Raw genomic sequence first — 20492 nt, 5'->3', positions numbered from 1 at the left:
TTACGATCATGGCCTCCCAATCATCCCCATCCACCGAATTGGCTCCATGCTTGTCTCTCCACTCCCCCAATGGCTGGTGTGTGTCCTGTCCTGTGGCTGCCATCGCATCATCCAAGTGGATGCTGCACACTGGTGGTGGTGTGGAGAGACCCCCCTCCCTCATGATTGTGAAGTGCTTTGGGTGTATGGCCATACACGATAAATGCGCTATATAAATACACATTACATTACATTACAATTGATTGCAGGTACTGTGTGTTGCACATGCATGCGAAGTGGAGTTGGATTTTTTTGGGGAGTCAGATTTTGATACAGCTTGCCTTCACGTAGTTTGTGCTATGCACTACTAACTGAATGAAGTAGGAGTACACGGTTATATTTTGTTGAATAAGTTGCATATAAAAGTTATATTTCAAAGAATATTTAAAAAATCAAATTGAGCGGGAACACTGGTCCAGGGTCACATATGTCACAAAAAAAGAAAAAAAAACATTATTTAGATTTTAGTGCTAGAAATAAATGCAAATTAGTGCATATTTAATGAAACAATGCCCTAAATGTACTTTTAAATGTAACATTTTAGAAAATGTAAATGATACTTTTCAAAATTATTTTTTTTTTGTTATAAAAAAATTTAATGATAGCTATTTATTTATATGTTTGTTTGTTTGTTTCACCCTATTCACCTTGAGTGCCTTGCTTTAAAACAAACAATTTCTTCATTTGTCAGTATTGTATTATTGTTGTTTTTCTGTACTTTATTGGCCAGCTTTACACATAGTTTGACCCACTCTTGTAAAAGCACCTGCTCCTCTGCTGCTCTGATGACGGATGGACATGACAGTAGAGAATGACAGTAATGGTGGGATGGAATGGGAGCATGAGATGAGAAGAAAGATCTGTCTTTTTTTAAGCAGTGTCACACGCTTTATGGTGTTTTTCTTTCTCTACCTTGGCTCATTGCTTGTCTCAGTTCTGCGGCATGTTGCCATGGGAACACAGCTGCAGCACTTGAGTCGTGAGTTGGGGAGGCTGGGGTTGCTATTTAGTAAACACGCTTGCATTTCTTCATTGGATTTAGCAAGTTGGAAGGAAAAAGGCAGCTTACAGAACCGACAGTCACAGCTCTGCCAACAGTGTGAGCAAATGTGTTGTTTTGAGCTTGAAATGTTCTCATGTTGGAGGGTTTCTACAAGTCAGCACTCTCAAGGATCACTTCATAGTGCATCCAAACTCTCCCTGTCTCTTATTTTATTGATCTTATGTTGTGCATATGGGCACCAGCAAATGAATGTTTCTTAAACTGATTTAAGACAAATTGAATCATTTAAAGTGAGTTTTTTTTCACCCAAATGTCTGTTTATCCTCATGTTTGTAAAAAAAACTGTTCTTTACTGGTTCATTTTCTTTATTTATTAACAATTGCTAACAATTGCTGCATTTCTTTGTTTATAAATTAAAATTTAGATGGTTTATTCCACTATGGCGACCTCTGAAATAGAGACTAAGACAAAAGAAATTGAATGAATAATTAAAATAAATAATTCCTTAATTTCATTCATCTTATTTTCGGCTTAGTCCCTTTATTGATGTAGGGTTGCCACAGTGGAATTAACCACCAACTTATCCTGGATATGTTTTATCTTGCGAATGCCCTTTCAGCCGCAACCCAGTTCTGGGAGACACCCATACACTTTCTTCACACTCATTCACTACGGACTATTTTGCTTAGAAGGCTCGAACCCACGGCCTTATTCCTGTGAGGTTACAGTTCTAACCACCGCGCCGCCCTGAATTAAATTATATCTTTAAACATTACAATTTCATTATAAAAAGTTTCTTTATGGTGAAAAAGTTATTATGATTATTAAAATGCCACTCACTAAAATAAAAATAAATAAATACATTATTTATTGCAACACAGGCTCATTGGAAATATGTGCTTGTGCCTACATTTTTAGGTATTGCAGTTTATGGGTAAAATGAACACTACGGAGCAGTGTGATGCCAACAGTTTTTGTTCCTCATCACGCTAATGATATTTACAGGGACATGTTATCAACAAATAAATAATTATTATTATGGAGTTCTTTGCACAACACCAAATAAGTACCACAAATGTACTATGATTTGTAATTGAATATGTTTGCTTCACACAACTTTTCTGGTATGGTCAATTTGCTCACTTGTGTTTAGGTCAGTTGATGGGAGAAAAAACATTTTTCAAAGCTTTGAAACAAATGAACCAATTGCTTCGCAAAATAGCGTTCAAGCACGTGCTAGGGACACCTGCTGGTCAAAATCCTGTACATATATATAAAAAAAATTCTCGATAATAAGCATTATTTCATAATTTTATATGAATATATATATATATATATATATATATATATATATATATATATATATATATATATATATATATATATATATATATACACACACACACACACACACACGGTGGGCTCTGCTAAAGAAAGGTTTAATAACTATTATTAACTACTGTATTGATCTTTTCATTTACTCATAAAAGTGATCGGAGATCTGAGTGATTCATGTGGACTTTATGGTATTACACATCATCTTCAAGCGAAGAATCATAAAAGTTTCAAAAGTTTAAAAACAATTGTGGTGTAACAAAGCCCTATTTTGATACACACTCCAAAACTCATAAAGGTTATAAAGCTTTATGAAGCTGTGGTTTAAAAGCAGCCATCATACAGAGAAAAACTATTCCACAAAACAGTCAACTTACATTTCGTTTGACTGAAAGGGCCATTAAATAATCTATACACTAAAAAATAAGTTGAAACGTAGTTCCCTAATTTTAATTAGTTAAGGTAACATAGTAAAGTATTGTCACAAAATATTTATTATATAATTTGTTTGATAGTATTGCAAAAGTTCCATTTAATTTTTTTTTATTTTTGGCAGCATCTGTAAACAGTTAATTAAAAATAATCCAACAAGACTTTTTTTTATAGTTTATAGTTTTTTTATTATAGTTTTTTTTATTATAGACTTTATTATAGTTTATAGCTTTTTTATAGTTAAAAATCTGTAATTTTACTGTTTATTTCCGGCAGCTGGGGTGCCAGAAAAAGGTAAAATAATGGTCATTAAATTCCAGAAATTTCCTTAAATTTAAATTTCTGTTAAATTTCTGTTGTTCAACCTCTGTTATTTTACAGTTAATTTCTGTAATTTAATGGTGTTATTTGTTTTTTTCTGGCACCCCAGCTGCCGGAAATAAACCGTAAAATTATCAAAAATTTTAACAGTGTATTATGTGTCTGACAGCTTTCGATGTATTTAATGTTTTGTCATTTAACTTAACACAAATACAGTAATCAAAATATGTTCATCAGCATATTAATTTGGAATTTCACCCTTAGCAGACCTGTTGCACATCTCACATTTCATCAAGAGGATTTTTAACCAGAATATGTACTTATAACTGTAAAACCAATGCTTTTTCTTGGATGATGTATCAGTAAAGTATGCTTATATTTGTCAGATTTCTAACAGCTTAAATTTTGAACATCAAACCAAAATAGCATGTTTCAGAAGATTTATAGTTGATTTAACCCCAATTTAAGAAGTTTTTGTAATTTTCCATCTATTTGAAGAGGTGCCATTTAAAGTTGCTTCAAAGGTTTTCTTACAAGTGCCAAAAAAAACTTTCCTTTATGTTATTATGGTTAATGGATAAACTGTTCACAGTGTTTAGAGACACATGTTTCTGAGACATCTGATCAAAATTGAAAGGGTGTACTGTAAAATGTTATGGTTAAGCTCAGCTTAAACTTAAGATTAGTTTTCCGTTTTATGTGTTTTCATGATAAGTTCTTTAAAGAAATATTTTTTTTCTTATTGTAAAAAACATTAATAGTAAAAAGAAAGTTTTTTTTTTTCAAAAAGTGAAATGAAAATGTATTTATTGTTCTTTATTGCCATTGATGGTTAAATAAACATAATTTAACATTAATCAACCACTTAAACTTTTAATTATACAAACTATTATTTGTGGTGGAAAATGTTCTTTATGAGAATTGTTCGTTAAAAGTATTTTCTTTTTTCAAGAGTGTAATTCTTTAGATGTTTTCACTGGTCAAGAAATCTGAAGAATCTTAAATTGTGCCTCGACCATCTCTGCAATTATTGTTAGGTGCCAGTATTTAAAGTCGGAACAGAACTGTCCATTAACATGAAGTGAGTAGGCGGATACCTTGCTATATTTGATGAATAGCTGCATGAATGAGAAAAAAAACATGCTTTTGACTAAATGCGATGGCATCTGCTCGTAACACACCGGGGTAGCTTCACATTGCGGTTGAGATCACGCAGGAGTGGCATCATCCCAGAGTGGTGTGGAGATGTAGAGAGAGGTCTACCCCGATCTTCTCTCTCTTACTCCCCCCTCCCATCTCTCTCTCTCTCTCTCTCTCTCTCTCTCTCTCTCTCTCTCTCTCTCTCTCTCTCTCTCTCTCTCTCTCTCTGTATCTCTCACTGATCCCACAGTGTAGTAAAGCGGATAGGCAGCTAAACAAACCGCGGAATCTTTCCGAGAAGACACCGACAGAGGTAAGAAACTTTTTCTGTAATTATATCTTAAATGTTTACAGTAGTCAATATCAATGATGCCTTGGCGCGATAGATGGACCAGCTTGTTCTACACACAGTATCGTAGATCATGCATCGTGGTTGCCCAGACTGCGCAGTGCTCAGATGAAAAGCCACCTGCACGCGCCGCGACTCACGCGCTCTCCGGAAATCATGTAGAAGCCCCTATAACGCATTTGCGCGTCTCTGGCGCAGCGCGCTTTCTGACAGAATCCATGCGTCTCAAAGCATGTGCGTTTCAAAGCAATCTTTGAAGCTGAAAATGCAGATTTGATGTGAGAGTGTTACTTGTGCATGGTGCCAAATGAATGCTCCTACATCTTCTTACAAGGCTGTAGTTCACTGGGAGCTGGTCTTAATCTATGGGCATGTAATAATCATGCAGGGCGACTGCGGGAGATGCACTTAGCGCGCACCGTTAGATCGCCGCTGACAGATGTGCGGAGAGGATTTGGTATTAATATACCATGGCGGGTTTTTGTTGGCGAGCTACGTGACACGGTTTCGGCATCCAGACGACGGAAGAAGCTTGTTCCCTCGGTATTTCATAACTTTGACTAGACTCGTGTTATTCGTGCGTATGTTTGTCAGAAAGCATTGCGTCTGCACGCACAGTGTGCTGGAATTACATTCACAGCTCAGAGGATGTGCGTGTTAGGGTGTGAGAGATTCTGAATTATGATTAGTGCTTTAAAAATGCGTTGACAAATAAATGTGACACAGGTTTTCATTACACTGCATTGTTTAGTCACAGTTTCTAGCATAACCTGTTGGACTTTTGTAGCTGTCTGTTTTTAATCAAAAATGTTTCACACTGAGAGAAAGAGAAAGAATAAGACGTTTATAATAAATTTCACAGGTAAAAGCATACAATGACCAAACTGTTTTAGTATTATTTACTAAAGATCTAAAATGTCATTCAGTGTACCAATAATTTATATAATAAAAAGCCCTGTCAGGGATAAAAGATCAGGAATCACCTGATGACATACTAAATTAGTACATTTAAGGATTACAGTTCAGCCCCAAACACGAACTAATTGTCGCATTAAATTCACTTGGCCGATATCTTTGAACCCATGGGTTTACCCTTCTATGACTTTTAATAAGTACAAATGAGAAATTGTTTGTTGTTTCATTTTAATGTAAATGTATCTGCTGAATTAAATGTTGATGGAACATTTGAAATAATGTACAGGCCCGTAGCCAACCTGGCGTAAGAGGTGGTTCTTTTTTTCTCAGAATGTGGACCTTTTTGCAGTTATTCGCCTTATTTTCTATTTAATAACGGTATTTACATACTGCATTTTAGTGACTATTTAGGCACAACTTTAATTCAAATAAATTTTAATATGGGCCACTTTTGGTGCTTTGCATCGCTTTATCAGTATTTTTTGTTTCAAGAAAACAAGATTTACAATAAAAGTTTCTTGTAAAATTTTTTCTTCATTTAAAAACAATACAGTTAAAGATGACGTCACTTACATCTGATTGTATGTTTTCTTGCACAGCTGGATGTTGAACTCATGAAAAATCATAGTTTGCATTGGCCAAAACTGATTAGCTGTAGTCACAATGATGTGACGTTCAACAGATGATTTGACTTGGTCTTAAAGCTTTTTTCAACAGGTTTTGTCAGTTTAGTGGCTAATTCAGTTGTACGAAATTTTATGATTTTTAAAAAGGAGGTGTGGCACCTAACCAAACCCCTAAACCCAAATCACACTAAATTGTACGAGTTAGATCTTACAAAATAATTAGCCACCAAATAAAAAAGTTACGAATTGACGTGAGATTGTGTTGGTTATTTTCACAATTTATGATGGAGCAGCAGTCCAAATGGGACAACTGGGCTCATGTATAGGACTCATTCTGGACCTTTGTTGTTGAGGGGTGAGAACCACCTGAACTCCCCCCCCCCACTCCCCTTGACTACAGGCCTGGATTAATAAACCCTCCACCGGTGTATGTTTTTTTAGAATAGGGTAATATCTGGCCATTTCTGTAATCCAATGGGTAAAAAAATCTAAATATTGAGACCATTGTCTTTACAGTTGTCCAATTAAGTTAGTAGAAATGGATATTACTAATAAAAAAAATAATCTTTGATATATTTATGGTACAAAATTTACCAAATATATTCATGCAACATGATCTTTACTTATTGTAATAATTTTTAGCATACACGAAAAAAATGATAATTTTGACATATGTTAGTTAGTTACCTAACTTTATTTGTTCCCATAGGAAATTTTATTTGCAGCATACAATCACAGAGACTTCTGACATTTCACATTTTGCATGTACAGTTTAAGTCAGAATTATTTGCCCGCCTTTTTATTTTTTGTCTTTTATTTCCCAAATGATGTTTAACAGAGCAATGAAATTTTCACAGTATGTCTGATAATATTTTTTCTTCTGGGAAAAGTCTTATTTGTTCTGTTTTGGCTAGAATAAAAGCAGTTTTTAATAATAATAAGAAAAATTAAGGTCAATCTTCTCTCCGTTAAACAAAAATCAGAGGAAAAATAAACAGGGGTGCTAATAATTTAAGGGGGGTAATAATTTTGACTTGTATATAAATAATTATATAATTGTACATAAATAATTTATTTAAAAAACATGATACCCTCTAAATAAATTTCCAGTTTACTAGCCATCAACTGCTGCTAAGGGAGGAGAAATTAAAAAACCTAATTGCTTGGGGTATAAATGTTTTCCCCCCCTATTTCTTACACACCTGGGAACACAATATCAACAATTAAAGGTGTTTGATAAAGGATGCCTCTCATCATTGATAATCATGATACCCTTATTCAGTACTGTTAATTTGTTTATACTATTAAATATATTGACCACCACAATGTATTTTTGGCTATTACTACAAATATACTTGCAGCATCAGACTGCTTTTGTGGTCCAGGGTCACATACATAAAAACTCTTTGATTTAAATTGCGTAGATGTAAACCATATTTAATCAATGTCATTTTCAAAAAGCACGAGGGCTGCCCAACTGAATAAATGCTTGGCTGTGATTGGGCACAAAGCCACTGGTATAATTACAGTGGTGCTGATGTTCAGAATGATTGTGATTCTGATATTCTTAAGTTATAATGCCAACTAATTTAGACAATTGCTTGACTTATTTTATTTGTACACCGATCCCAAAGCATCAGTCAGCTAAAATCACACAGCATCATTTACCATTACTATAGTAAAACATCTAAAACTGAAGGAAAATTTTGAAATCAGTGCCAATAAATGGGTTGAGAGTGCTTATAGCAGAGCTTAGCTGGATTACAATTCCATTGGTTTGCAGAGCTGGGAGTCACAGTGCTCCATCTCACTCACTATCAGCCATTGATACTCGAAGCAATTAGCTCAGTTCTTCAGCCACATGAGCTCTGTGTTTGCACAGACGGCTCAAATGCCTGTGGACACAAAGGTCAAGCCACTAGCATGGTGAAGTGGAAGACATTTTGGACAGCATCTACCAGCACAAATGTGTGTTTTTTTAGCGGAACCCTCAAGCTTTATGGTTTGAGGGAGCACAATCTGGTCTTTAAATGCCCAGATCTGCTTTATGCTACTCATTGTGTGAGATGAAACAAGCATAATGAAGGAAACCGTAGAAGATGTTGTTCTTGTGTAGTTGATGCATCCTTTATCTCACTGCACAGAGAGGCAGTAATTATGATGCCAAGCTCAACTGTCCCTTTGCTGCAAATACATCCCTAAAGATCGAATCCCTACAGGCTTTCAATGTGCCTTTTAATTAGAGCCTTATAATGATATAAAAGAGACAGAGCCTGAGTATGTGTGTTGAGGAGGAGGGGTGTCTTATATTCTGCTTCTCATTAATGAACAATCGCTTTGGTTTTATAATGAATACTGTGGCTATTGGACTATTATAATGTTGGAAGTGTTTGCGTTTTGGTGACCAGTGGTTCTTTTTAATTGCATCAAGTTATTGCAGCACACTAATTCTGTGTAATATGAAATTTACAGAATAGCTGCTGCGATTAAATGGTAATGGTATGTCATTAAAGTGAAAGTAGAGAAGTGCTGACCAGTGCTATTTAGTTATTTTCAATTAAATTCACCTTTATTTATATAGTGCTTTTACAATGTTGATTGTGTCAAAGCAGCTTCACATATATTGAAACAGTGTCAGTCCAGTTTTCAGTGTTTAAGTTCAGGTCAGTTTATCTCAGTTCGGTGTGGTTTAATAATCACTACTGAGAGTCCAAACACCGAAGAGCAAATCCATCGATTATCACGTGTCATGCAATGTAAATAAACCAATTTTTAAAACATAATATTTAAGATGATCATTTGAGATATGATATCAATGTAATTCAGCATCTGTAAACAATTATCAATTTTTAAAAAATGTGTTAATTTCTTTGTAACTCTTTGGAAGGTAAGAAAATGACTTTGCAGTTGGAGAAAAAAAATCTAGTCAGTCTTTCTTATTTAAGCACATGTTGTTGTGGTAATGAATAAGTAATTTGGCTCATGTATATACATTTTTTTTCAATTAAACCAAAATATCTGGCTTCTGTCTGTATTTCACAACATATGTTGGTATATTATTTTAAAGTCAATACTTCAAATTCTTAAAGCTTTTGAATCTCGAAAATAGAATTACGGTCATATATGACTTGTGTTATTCATGCTGTGTCTGAAATTGGTTGATTTTTTTTTGTCCGCTGCAAGTAGTCATGTTTACAAATCTGCACTTGTCTCACAGAGACATAAAGATGTCAAATATGAAGTATTGTAAATGGATTGGTAATCAAATGTACTTGCCTCCCGATTTAAAGTAGAAACATTTAATGTTTTACATTATTATATTGTTAAAGGACAATGTATTGGGTGTCATGGTGGTGCAGTTGGAAGTACGGTCACCTCACAGCAAGAAGGTCACTGGTTTGAGCCTCGGCTGGGTCTGTTGGCATTTCTGTGTAGAGTTTGCATGTTCTCCCGTTGTTCGTGTGGGTTCCCTCCATGTGCTGGTTTTCCCCACAGTCCAAAGACATGCGGTAGGTGAATTGAATGAGCTAAACTGTCCGTAGTGCATGTGTGTCAATGCAAGAGGTACGGTTGTTTCCCAGTGTTGGGTTGTGGCTGGAAGGGTTGCCGATGCGTAAAACATATGCTGGATAAGTTGGCGGTTCATTCCGCTGTGGTGACCCCTGATTAATAAAGGGACTAAGCCAAAAGGAAAATAAATGAATGAATTAATAAAGTACAATTTAATTTATTAATATAAATTAATTAATATAAATACTTCAAATGCAACCTTGTTTAATACCATTAAAAAGTTTGAGCTTAGTGCACATTTCTCCAACATTTATCAAGGTTTAAGTTATTTGATTATTCAGTTTAACAGTAATTGTAATATTATATTCATTTCAAAATACTTAAAAATGAAATAAGAAATGCTGATGACAAACTTTTGAACAGTAATGCTTTATGCAAATTTCTCAATAAATAATTAGATAATACATGCCTAACAATTGTAAAAATAAATAAATAAATCATGACAAAGAGATACAATTTAAATTAGAATCAATGTGGGCTTTTTAATTTCACAGATATACAGCAGAGAAAATAAGTATTGAACACATCACAATTTTTCTCAGAAAACATATTTCTAAAGGTGCTATTGACTTTGACATTGAAAATTTCCCCGGAAGTTGGTAACAACCAAAGAATTCAGTATATTCAAATAAAACAGTTATAATTCAGTGTATTCAAAGTTATGTGTAATAAAATGAAATGACACAGGGAAAAAGTATTGAACACATGAAGAAAGGCAGTGAAAGCCCAGACAGCAGCTAAAATCTCTCTCTCCTTCATCATTTTAAATTTATTATTAGCTTCTTCAGTCTAACATTTACATTACCAGGATGATAAAGATGAAACCAGGGTGGACATTTCAGCAAGATAATGATCCAAAACACGCCAAGAAAACTGTCAAATGCCTTCAGATGAAGAAAATAAAGCTGTAGAATGGCTTGGCCAATCACCTGATTTGAATCCAATATAAAATATTGGATTCAAAAAATTAAAAAAATTATTACTAAAGATCAAATTAGATAGATGAGACCCACAGAACCATCAAGATTTTTACACTTTATAGAAATCTGTGTAAAACTCACACCTGTGCAATTTATGTAACTTCATTCTCGACATGAGAGGTGACTTTAAGCTAAAAAAAAAAGCCTTTTATATAAAGTATTGAATACATTTCAGTATACAGTACTTTCTCTTTGTGTCATTTCATTGTTAGTATTTTTCAGATTTTATTTCTTTATATGTTTTAATTGTTTGGGTTTTTACAAAAATCGGTTTGAATTCCATATCAACAGCTCCTTCAAAAATATTTGTCCTTGGAAAAAGCATGACATGTTTAACACTTACTTTCCTAGCTGAATGTACATTTCATTTTTGTGGTCTGATAATTTTTAGTACAGATAAAAAGCTTGTACTGATGTTTTGCATAATTTTAGGAAGAAACCCTGTTCATTCAAGAGAGTTGACAGTTTACATTCAGTAACTTGAACCCAAATTAGAAACGAGACACGGAAATGTCAGTGCTTGACATTGTTAACTTCTTACAACTTTTCCTGTCACCTCAAGAGAACCAGGCTAATGTGTGATTTCACACCTGTTGCTTACTCCTAATGTCTGGCACTCATGTGTTCCAACTTAAGGCATGCTACAACACTGCTCTAGAAGTAAATATATTTGCGTTTTAAAAGAAAAAAAAACATGAAAATGTCTTACAGAGCTGACAGTAAACTGATAGACACACACACACACACACACACACACACACACACACACACACACACACACACACACACACACACACACACACACACACACACACACACACACACACACACACAGAGAGAGAGATCTCCTGCAGGTATGTGCCAGTATGCATTTGTCCTACACATAGATTCACACATAGTTTGCATTAATTAGTATGAATTTACACTTGAGTGTGTGAAAGCAGATTTTTTTCTGTGGGCTGATAGAGTTGGATGTGTTGCCCACCTGAACATGCTGATCGTCTTCTCTGAAGATGATCTCCAGTGGCTGGATTGATGAAAAAAATTCTGTTTTAAAGAAATACGTTTAAAAAATTATCAAGATTAAAAATCCATACATTTTTTAAAGTGCATTTCTCTGGGAAAAAATATTGTAAGATCTCAAATAAGTTCTAAAAATATCTTATATTTTTTATACAAATAAAATGTAAAAAGTATATCCACAGAACATTTATTACAGTTTTAATTTTATCACTTTACAATACTATATTTAAATGAAGCACTATCCGGTTGAGTTTTTGAATGTAATGCATGTGCTTGATTGACATTAACCATCAAAAAGGAATTTACTCTAGATAAAAAGTTCACTACAGAGCTAGAAAAAGAAAAATATCACTAGGCAAGAGCTGGAGGTTCTTATTGAGAAAATTAGCTAAAGGAAGAAAATTGGTACATGGACACTTTAAATCTGGGCTGAATACACAGTTACTACAGTTACTACACAGTTACTCAATACTACAGTTAGCCAATCAGTTATCTTATTTGTTTAGGTGTAGCAACATTTAGCTAACTGTTTTTATTATTCACATAGTATTTATTTTAGTGAAACATTGCTAATTTAATACAAAAGCTTGAAAAAATGAAAATGTACTAACTATTTACTCTCCCTCAAGTTGTTTCAAGCCTTTTTTAAGTTACTTTCTTCTGTTGAACTTTAGAGAAGATATTTTAAAGAAAGTGGAAAACCTCCAACCAGGTTTTCTATAATTGGATAAACAACAGGTTACAGGTTTCCAACATTATTTTGCGTTCAACAGAAGAAAGAAACTCAAACAGGTTTAGAACAAGTGCAGGGTGCCTAAATGATCAAGTCAAGTTGAGCTTTATTGTCATTCTGCTACACGTGTGGGCATACAGAGGAACAAAATGTCCTGTCTCACAGGACAACAGTGCTACATAAATTAATCATAAATACAAACACAACACTGGACATAAGAACTCTTTTAAAAACCTATGCATAACTAACATATACTATAAGTTACTTGATGATGACAGACATTTCATTTTGAGGTAAACTGTCTCTTTTCTTTTTAATGTATAGATATACAACTAGTTGTCAGTTATCTTTAATAAGTTATTTGAGATTATTTCTAAACCTTAGAAGAATTTTAGGGGGATAAAAGAACATTCTTAAGAACATTTTCTGTATCCATAACTTTTCATTAAGTTGGAAGATGAGAAGAAAAAGAGAGTTAAGAAAAAAAAATTCTTAAGGTTTCTTAAATCTGACTTTATTGTGTGTGTTTTGATGATGTGCTGATTGTAATTGTTGTGTGTAAAAGTCTCCTCATTATGGCGGCTCATGATGACGGGTTAATGAAGCTTGCCTGTCATTTCCTATTGGCTGGCTCAGAGGGCTAATTACACTCCCTATACTACTGGGGGCCCTAAATTACCTTAAGCACGGCTATTACAAAGCAACTCTCTTAGACTGTGTCTGTAGACAGTAGGCTGATTTGTATCTGTGTAGGGAGCTAAATTTATATAAGACAATAGAAAGTTGCAAGTGTGAAAATATTTCCTAAAGTTGTCATGGGAAAGTGATAACATTTGTTTTATTAACTGGTTTTCTCATTTTTGAGTGATGTGTGCAAGTATAACTCTCCAGCATGATGGGTGGTTGCCAGGTTGGTGCTGTTAGTGTGGTTGTTACTACCTGTGGTTAATTCAGTAATTGAATGAAGTCTCCTCTCCTGTAATTTATTATTAAAAGTAATGATTATGCACTTAAAGGTGAACTGACGAGCACATACTTATTTTAGCTGGATTTTATTCTAATCTTTTAGGGATTCTGTTGACTTCAAGTGACTTCAAAATTGCATAAAAACAATCTCTTGTTGGAATGCTAGTTGAGTTTTGGTAGATTGTGGTGTTGGAAGATTGTGGTTTTGGTAGATTGTGGTTTTGGAAATTAATTGACATGACAACTAGAGGTGTAAACCTATACTGGTCTCACGGTTCGATTTGGTTACGATTATCATGCCATCGATTTGGTTCAATTCGATTTCTCAATGCATCACGGTGCATTGACGATGCTTTCCATACACAGGGTTATATTTTGGGGTCAGGCTTTACCAAGCTGTTTGTTTAAACACACACACACACACACATAGACACACAGCATTGCGCTGTCTCTCATTCATACACATACACAAACAGACAGCACCAAACAAATAAACACACACACACAGGCACGCACGCATGCACGTTCGCGCGCGCTTACTTGCTCACTCGGGAGTGATATTGTAAGACCGCCCACTCCTGTTCAAATTACACCAGAGTTACCGACCACTCCCGCGTTTTATTCGGAAATTTATTCCCGCGCCGCTTGAAATCTGGTCGGGTCCCATGACAATGCACAGGCACAGCTGCGGGAATGCAGACCTATATACAGAAGTATTGCTGTAACCACCGAGAGGAAAAGAGAAGGGTGGAAATGTCACGCCAGCAGCCGAGAGGAAAAGTCACGCCAGCAGGTGAAATGGACCACAGTAAGAGAGAGAGAAATGGAGTTCACTTTTATTCCCTCAATCGCAGAGAAATAGGGGCTTCTGCTGTAGGTGTCAGTGAAAGTTTGTCCAGAAAACACATACACACACACAGTAAAATTGTGCATAGTTTCTGTGTTTTTAAGTAGTTGGCGCCTAGAGTGTTGCAAATACCTGTGCTCACCTCCCTCGCGACAGAGCGCATATGGGATAAATGATGTCAGTACGTAATAACCAGTTTGGATTATTACTGAACCGATGCTGAATTGTCCCCGTCTCCATCGCTGTGCACCGAAGAAACAATTAATTTTGACACACCTAATGACAACTGTATTTTGCAACATAGGCCCTATATGCATTTCTGGAGATTGTGAATTATATAGCCAGAAGTATATCTGCATTTCATTTTTTAAATGAACGCTATGCTGGGTGGTATGCTGCTGTTATTTTTTAGGCTTAACAGCTGAACGCTTACCTCCATATGAACGGCTTTCCCACTGTTATGAAAATGTGAAATTTGGTAAAATCAGACAAGGGCTTTTCTTTTTCAGAATTGCTCTATACATTTGACGTTTGGGTTTAGGAAAGTGGGTGGGTGGGTAAGTGGGTCAATCTGTGCTTTTTAAAATACTATTGGTTGGGTTTAGGGAAGGGGGAAAATGTTTGATCGGTCAGTCAGTCACTCATTCAGTCAGTCAAACAGTCAGTCGACAGCGGCCTCTGGTGGATTTACTTGAGAAGAGCAGGCGCGAATGACACCCTCGAGACAAATTTGGGATCTCAAAAAGCATACACAGCGGCCTCTTTTGGATTCGCAAAACAAAAACTGCAAAAAAAAAAAAAAAAACGTAGCTCCTGGGATGTATTTGATGCTCTCCAGAAATGTATATAGAGGTGCGTTTTCAGAATGAGCCTGGGTTGGTAATTTAGAGACCTGAAAACTTCAAACTTTTTAAAACTGTACTAATATCGTCTCTGTGTGTAAATTACAACAATGCAAGTTTTTGAAAATGGTGACTTCATTAACATGTTTTGTGTGTGTATGTGTAACAAAAATATTGGATTCATGAACATTGCCAAATACAAGTGACTACGTTTTTATCTGACCGTGTAAATAATTGTTTTGACAACAGTCTTCTGCGTGCGAATTTTTTCAAAATCCTTTTTTTTAATTGTATTTAGTACATCACTGTTATGTTAAAATATTTTATAAAAGTTAAAAAAAATAATAATAATAAATAAAAAGCTACTTTTGGGGAAACATTTAAATACTTGCATATACTTGCATTCAATCTTTAGTCTAATGACTGCTCACTATATGTCATTGTAAAGTTGACATGTTATACAATTCCTAAACTTGCATTGCTGTAATTTACACACAGAGATGGTACAGATTTCCCAAACTTGCACTTTTTAAATGTATGTTGTAATAAATAATAAAAATAAAATGATATTAAACAAAATCTATTATCATAATAATAACTCTTGTATAGTAGTCCCACAACATACTTTCACATCTGACACTCAATGACACGAATACCCTGTCAGAATAATCTAGTGGCTGGGAATGAACATTTTACAGTGTCTGGTATAATGTTAATGTTTTCTTGTGTTTACATAGATGAATATGACCACGGTGTAAATGCACAGTACAGTTATGAGCTTATTGCCACATTGTACTGTTATGATGGCATGATATTATTGCATTCTGTGATTTCCTGAAGATAAAAAATAACGCAGCTGAAATAACTACAACAGTCACCGTTGTTGGTCTCATATGAAGAAAGAGATTGTGATGGCGTGCGCGGATGTTGCAGTGCTGTCCCATTCCTTAGGGGTAAATTTGAAGACCTTTCTCTCCACACTCTGTTTCAAAGGCCAAGGGAAAGGGGTAGGGCTTAAAAAAAAATTGGAATTGGGCCTAAGTCAACTGAATGTCTAAGGGGACCATCAAAATAAAACACTCTGAAGCGTAAGTCTGTTCAATTGTTTTGTTTTCAATAAAAGTAATAGCACATCTCTTGTCTATAATTGTTATAATTTTTCATGTGAGCATCAAAAAAATGTGAGTTATGCGCCAGTAATAATAGTGATTCTTTGGCAAGCAAGTTCGAAAAGCTTGGAAAAAGAGCAGATGTTATTTTAAATGACTGTATGAGTCAGTCTACTTGAATATTTAAAAGAAAAATGCACGGCGCTTGACCAGAGTGATTTAGCATCATGACGTCTCAGTTGTCCTTTTCCGAACAGCTTAATTTTCATCACACCTAGACTGAGCAGCTTTCAGAAGTGAATTGGTATGGGAGATAGATTGATATTTGAGTAATGAATGAAAATGACTGAGTGTAGAGAAGGAATTGATTAATATTCTCTCTGCATATATGCAAACTCATATCTCGAGCCCTTAGCTCTCATTCTCTTTATCTGTCTCATTCCTTCACCCACACCATTTCCACCTCTGACATTTAAAAGAGTGATGTTGCCATGTCCATCTTTATACTTTACCAACTCAGAGAAAATGACCTTTCGTTCACTCCGAACAGCACTTAAAAGTATCTCGCACAGCAGGATCTCTACAGACTTCTGTTTTAGAACGTTTAGAAACCATTTTGCATAATTTTATTTCACAGAGCAGTGAAATACTTGATTCTGATAATTCGGTTGTGGTTATTGTCTATTATGTCTAACAAATGGTACATGATAGCAACTAATAAACAATAATTAACACAAGCACACTCTGCAGTTCTGTCATATGCCACTATAAATATCTAGGGTCTTTAAAGCTTATGTTGAGCTGTATTTATCATTCATTAATTGGAAGAAAGTTTGATGATGTGAACAGAACTTTATGGGACAACCCCCCCCCCCCCCCCCCCCAAAAAAAAAAAACTATTCACTATTTTCTCGCACTCAAGTGGTTCTAACCTTTAATTGAACACAAATTGAGATATTCTGAAGAATGTTGAAAGCTAGCAGCTATTGACATCCATAGAAGGAACAAAAATAGATGTGCTATTGGAGTCAATGGCTGTTTATTGTCAACCATTCCAACTACACGTTATTTGTAGGAAACTGGAGGATGAGTAAAAAATATGACAGAATAATTTTTTTTTTGAGTGAACAGAAGTGTTATGGCAATATGGTTATGAAATTTAATATTCAAATGAAATGAAATCAATGATTGAAAGTTGCTTGTTGTATATTACCTACACATCATTTAGTGTTTCAGTTATTGTTTGTACACTGTAAAACTTTATCAAGTGAAATGAGTATAGTTAACTGGAAATTTACTGAAAATATATTGTACTCATTTGAAAAGTTTTGAACTCAGTGTTGAAGGTGATGAGTTAATTAAATAGCTCATTATATCAACTTAAATGGAGTAAGTTCACAGTACTCATATAGATTAGTCTTAACTCAAATGGTTTATTGCAATCGGTTTCCTCAAACGGTTTGAGTTGCTTCAACTTATTGGATTTTACAGTACTTAGTTGGTTTGAGTTCTCTTTGTTTATCAGGTTTTGCTGTGCTCAAATTGCTTCATTTACTCCAATGGATTGAGTTCACAGTACTCATATAGATTAGTTTTTTTAGCTTTAACGGTTTGTTGCAATCAGTTTCCTCAAATGGTTTGAGTTAGCTTAAATAATTGGATTTTACTGTGTAGAAAAAATGACATTGGAGGACTTAAAAGGGATTGTTTACATAAAAATAAAAATAACCTAATCCTTTACTCTCTCTCTCTCATATTGTTTTAATCTTTTAAGAGTTTAGTTTTTTCTGTTCAAAACAAACTGATAAGTCCCAACCACCAATCTTCAAAATATCTTCCATTGTGTTCAGCGGAAGAAAGAAACTAATAAAGATTTAAACTATATGAGGGAGAGTAAATGATTAGTTCATTTTCATTTTTGGGTGAACTATCGTTTTAATATTGCTTTATGAGTGCTGCAAGGCCCGTTGCTTTGTTATAATACGTTCTTAAGTGGAAGTAAAATGGAAGGTAAAACATGCAAGCGAATGATAGTCCTATAATAATTATAAAATGATCAAATCAGTGTTTCATAAGCATATATTTATTTATTTGGCAAGTAGCTGTGTAATTGGAGCAATAATATTCACTCAGAGTGATCTTGCGTCAACCCGAAGGGGTTTATTTGTAATAATAACCGTCTCACTGCACATTATCTCTTACATAATACACATGTTTTGCTTAAGTAAGATCGTGTTTTTTTTAATTTTTTTATACAGCATTCCATCTCATAAAGAAAAAAAGAGAAAAGTACGAGTCCATCACTCTCCCGGCCTCAAACTGATGATCATTGCAGTGATAATGTCTGAAGAACAGTTTTCGACACAGGCAGCAACATTACCACACAACCCTGATAAGAAAACCAGGCAGAGAGAGATAGAGAGGAAGAAGGAGATTTGGGAATTAACATAGATATTCGAATGTGTCAAATGTTGAATGTGTCACATTCAATTTAAGGCCACTGCTGTTTGCCCCCTATTCTAGCTCTTGATTAAAATATTTTTGCAATCTTGAGGGCTTTTTTTAACCCCCCATTACCACAACAAACAACTTGCATTTTATGCTTTGCTGAGTATGAGCACTAGAAAATAATTTTGAAGAGACATTAGTGATTTGACCCGAAACTAATTGAACTGTTTTGTTGCATAAGAGCAGTACATATCGTTTCTTCCTCTGTAAACTTATTAAATAGATAATTATGTACCTTTTTTTTAACTAGGGTGATCATGTGTTAGCAGTTAAGGAAAGATCAATATCCCAATTGTTGTATTACATTGTACTATAACACTTTGATTGCACTTACTGATCACCCAGCTATGTTTGTATTGTAATTAGTGCTTCATAATTGTTATCTTTAAGTAAATCCTGCTCTTGTTTGGCAACTTGACAGATCTGTTTAGCGGTGTCTGGATCAGTACAGCTGTTTGGCTCATCGACTCAGAGTGTGCAGAGATCTTGTTCACATCTGTATGTGAAAGATACACTTAGTGTTCATAATATACTCACAGAAACTGACTATGCTCATATATTAGCAAGAGAAGGCATATGAGGTAAGAGACTTTTGTGTGTGTGTGTGCGTATGTGTTTGTGCGTGAGAGATGGGGGACCATCTGCCATCTGCAGCACGTCGTGCCAGGCCTGTTACCCCCCCATCATCTTCTAGTGGAGTGTGTGAAGCATACAAACCTGGGAGACTGAAAGAAACAGACAGGGAAGCTGAGAAATAGGAGGATTTGTAGCAATAAGTAACCAAGAATGTCTTGGAGATCCTTTCTTCTCCTTTTCCTGCTTCAGTTAGCAGAACTGCTGTTTGAGAGCAGCTCCGAATCACAGATAGATACTGGTGGATTTTTTTTTTTCTTCTGCCTGTCCCAGTTCAGTGTTTTGGCAATAACATTTTTCTGACTCTCTGCCCACATCTCAACTCCCACCCTCTCTTTCTCTCTTTTCTCGCAACACAATTTCCAGCCGTGCAAGAATCAGTCTCAGCATTGTGAACGCCAAGGATTCTGTGGTTTTATTGGATAATCTGGCATAAGGAAAGGGCTGAATACGCTCAAACAGAAAACTCCAGTGGCTCCGACTGTGCATAAGTTACAACTTAGCCTAGTTGTTAATTAAATGAGTGCTAAGCTACAACTTTGGCAATTCAAAACATTTGAGTTGTACTGTTCAATTCAGTTAAACCGTAGCACTACACACAGCATAACTACAGTGTTTGCAAAAGTCCCTGAACACGATTAATGCCCGGAACAAATCTGCAAGGTGATTGGATTACATGAATGTTGTGTATGACTGACTTAAATTCTTCAGACATATACACTGATGGTGACATTTACACTTGTTAACCTAAGAGGTGACACATTACATGGATAAATGACTTTGGTGACACTTTATTTGGATTCTTTTGGACATTTTGTTGACTTTAAGTTACATTGCAACTGCATGACAATTATTCTCAATAGAGTATCAGCAGACTGTCTGCTTATTATCTGCTAATTCTGCTCCTCCAACAGACATTCTCCAGACATTTTCACTTTAGATTTACCATAATCTACTAATAGACTCTTTTCACAAGACTGTTATGATGCATTAAATAGTCACCATAATCTTAAATCCTTGACAGTTTTTAATACTTAGATTTTTTTTTTCAAATGTACACTGGAAACCCTAATCAGTTGAGTAAACTCGTTGCCTCAATTTAATTGAGTAACGCAGTCTC

The 20492-nt window shown here is 35.0% G+C and overlaps 1 protein-coding gene across 3 annotated transcripts in view; it reads left to right on the top strand.

Moving 5' to 3' along the window:
- The first annotated feature begins 4508 nt into the window (after positions 1-4508).
- Positions 4509-20492, top strand: part of elfn2b (extracellular leucine-rich repeat and fibronectin type III domain containing 2b) — a 168094-nt gene continuing 152110 nt past the window's right edge. For all 3 annotated transcript variants that reach the window (XR_015480984.1, XM_087244769.1, XM_087244770.1), the window contains exon 1: positions 4509-4584. The gene's annotated coding sequence lies outside the window, so the exon portion shown is untranslated. The remainder of the gene's footprint in view (positions 4585-20492) is intronic.

The sequence above is a fragment of the Danio rerio genome, chromosome 3 (assembly GCF_052040795.2).
Source record: "Danio rerio strain M-AB ecotype USA chromosome 3, GRCz13ab, whole genome shotgun sequence".
Taxonomy (NCBI): domain Eukaryota; kingdom Metazoa; phylum Chordata; class Actinopteri; order Cypriniformes; family Danionidae; genus Danio; species Danio rerio.
The sequence above is the reverse complement of the archived record's forward strand: the minus strand, read 5'-3'. Positions and strand labels throughout refer to the sequence as shown.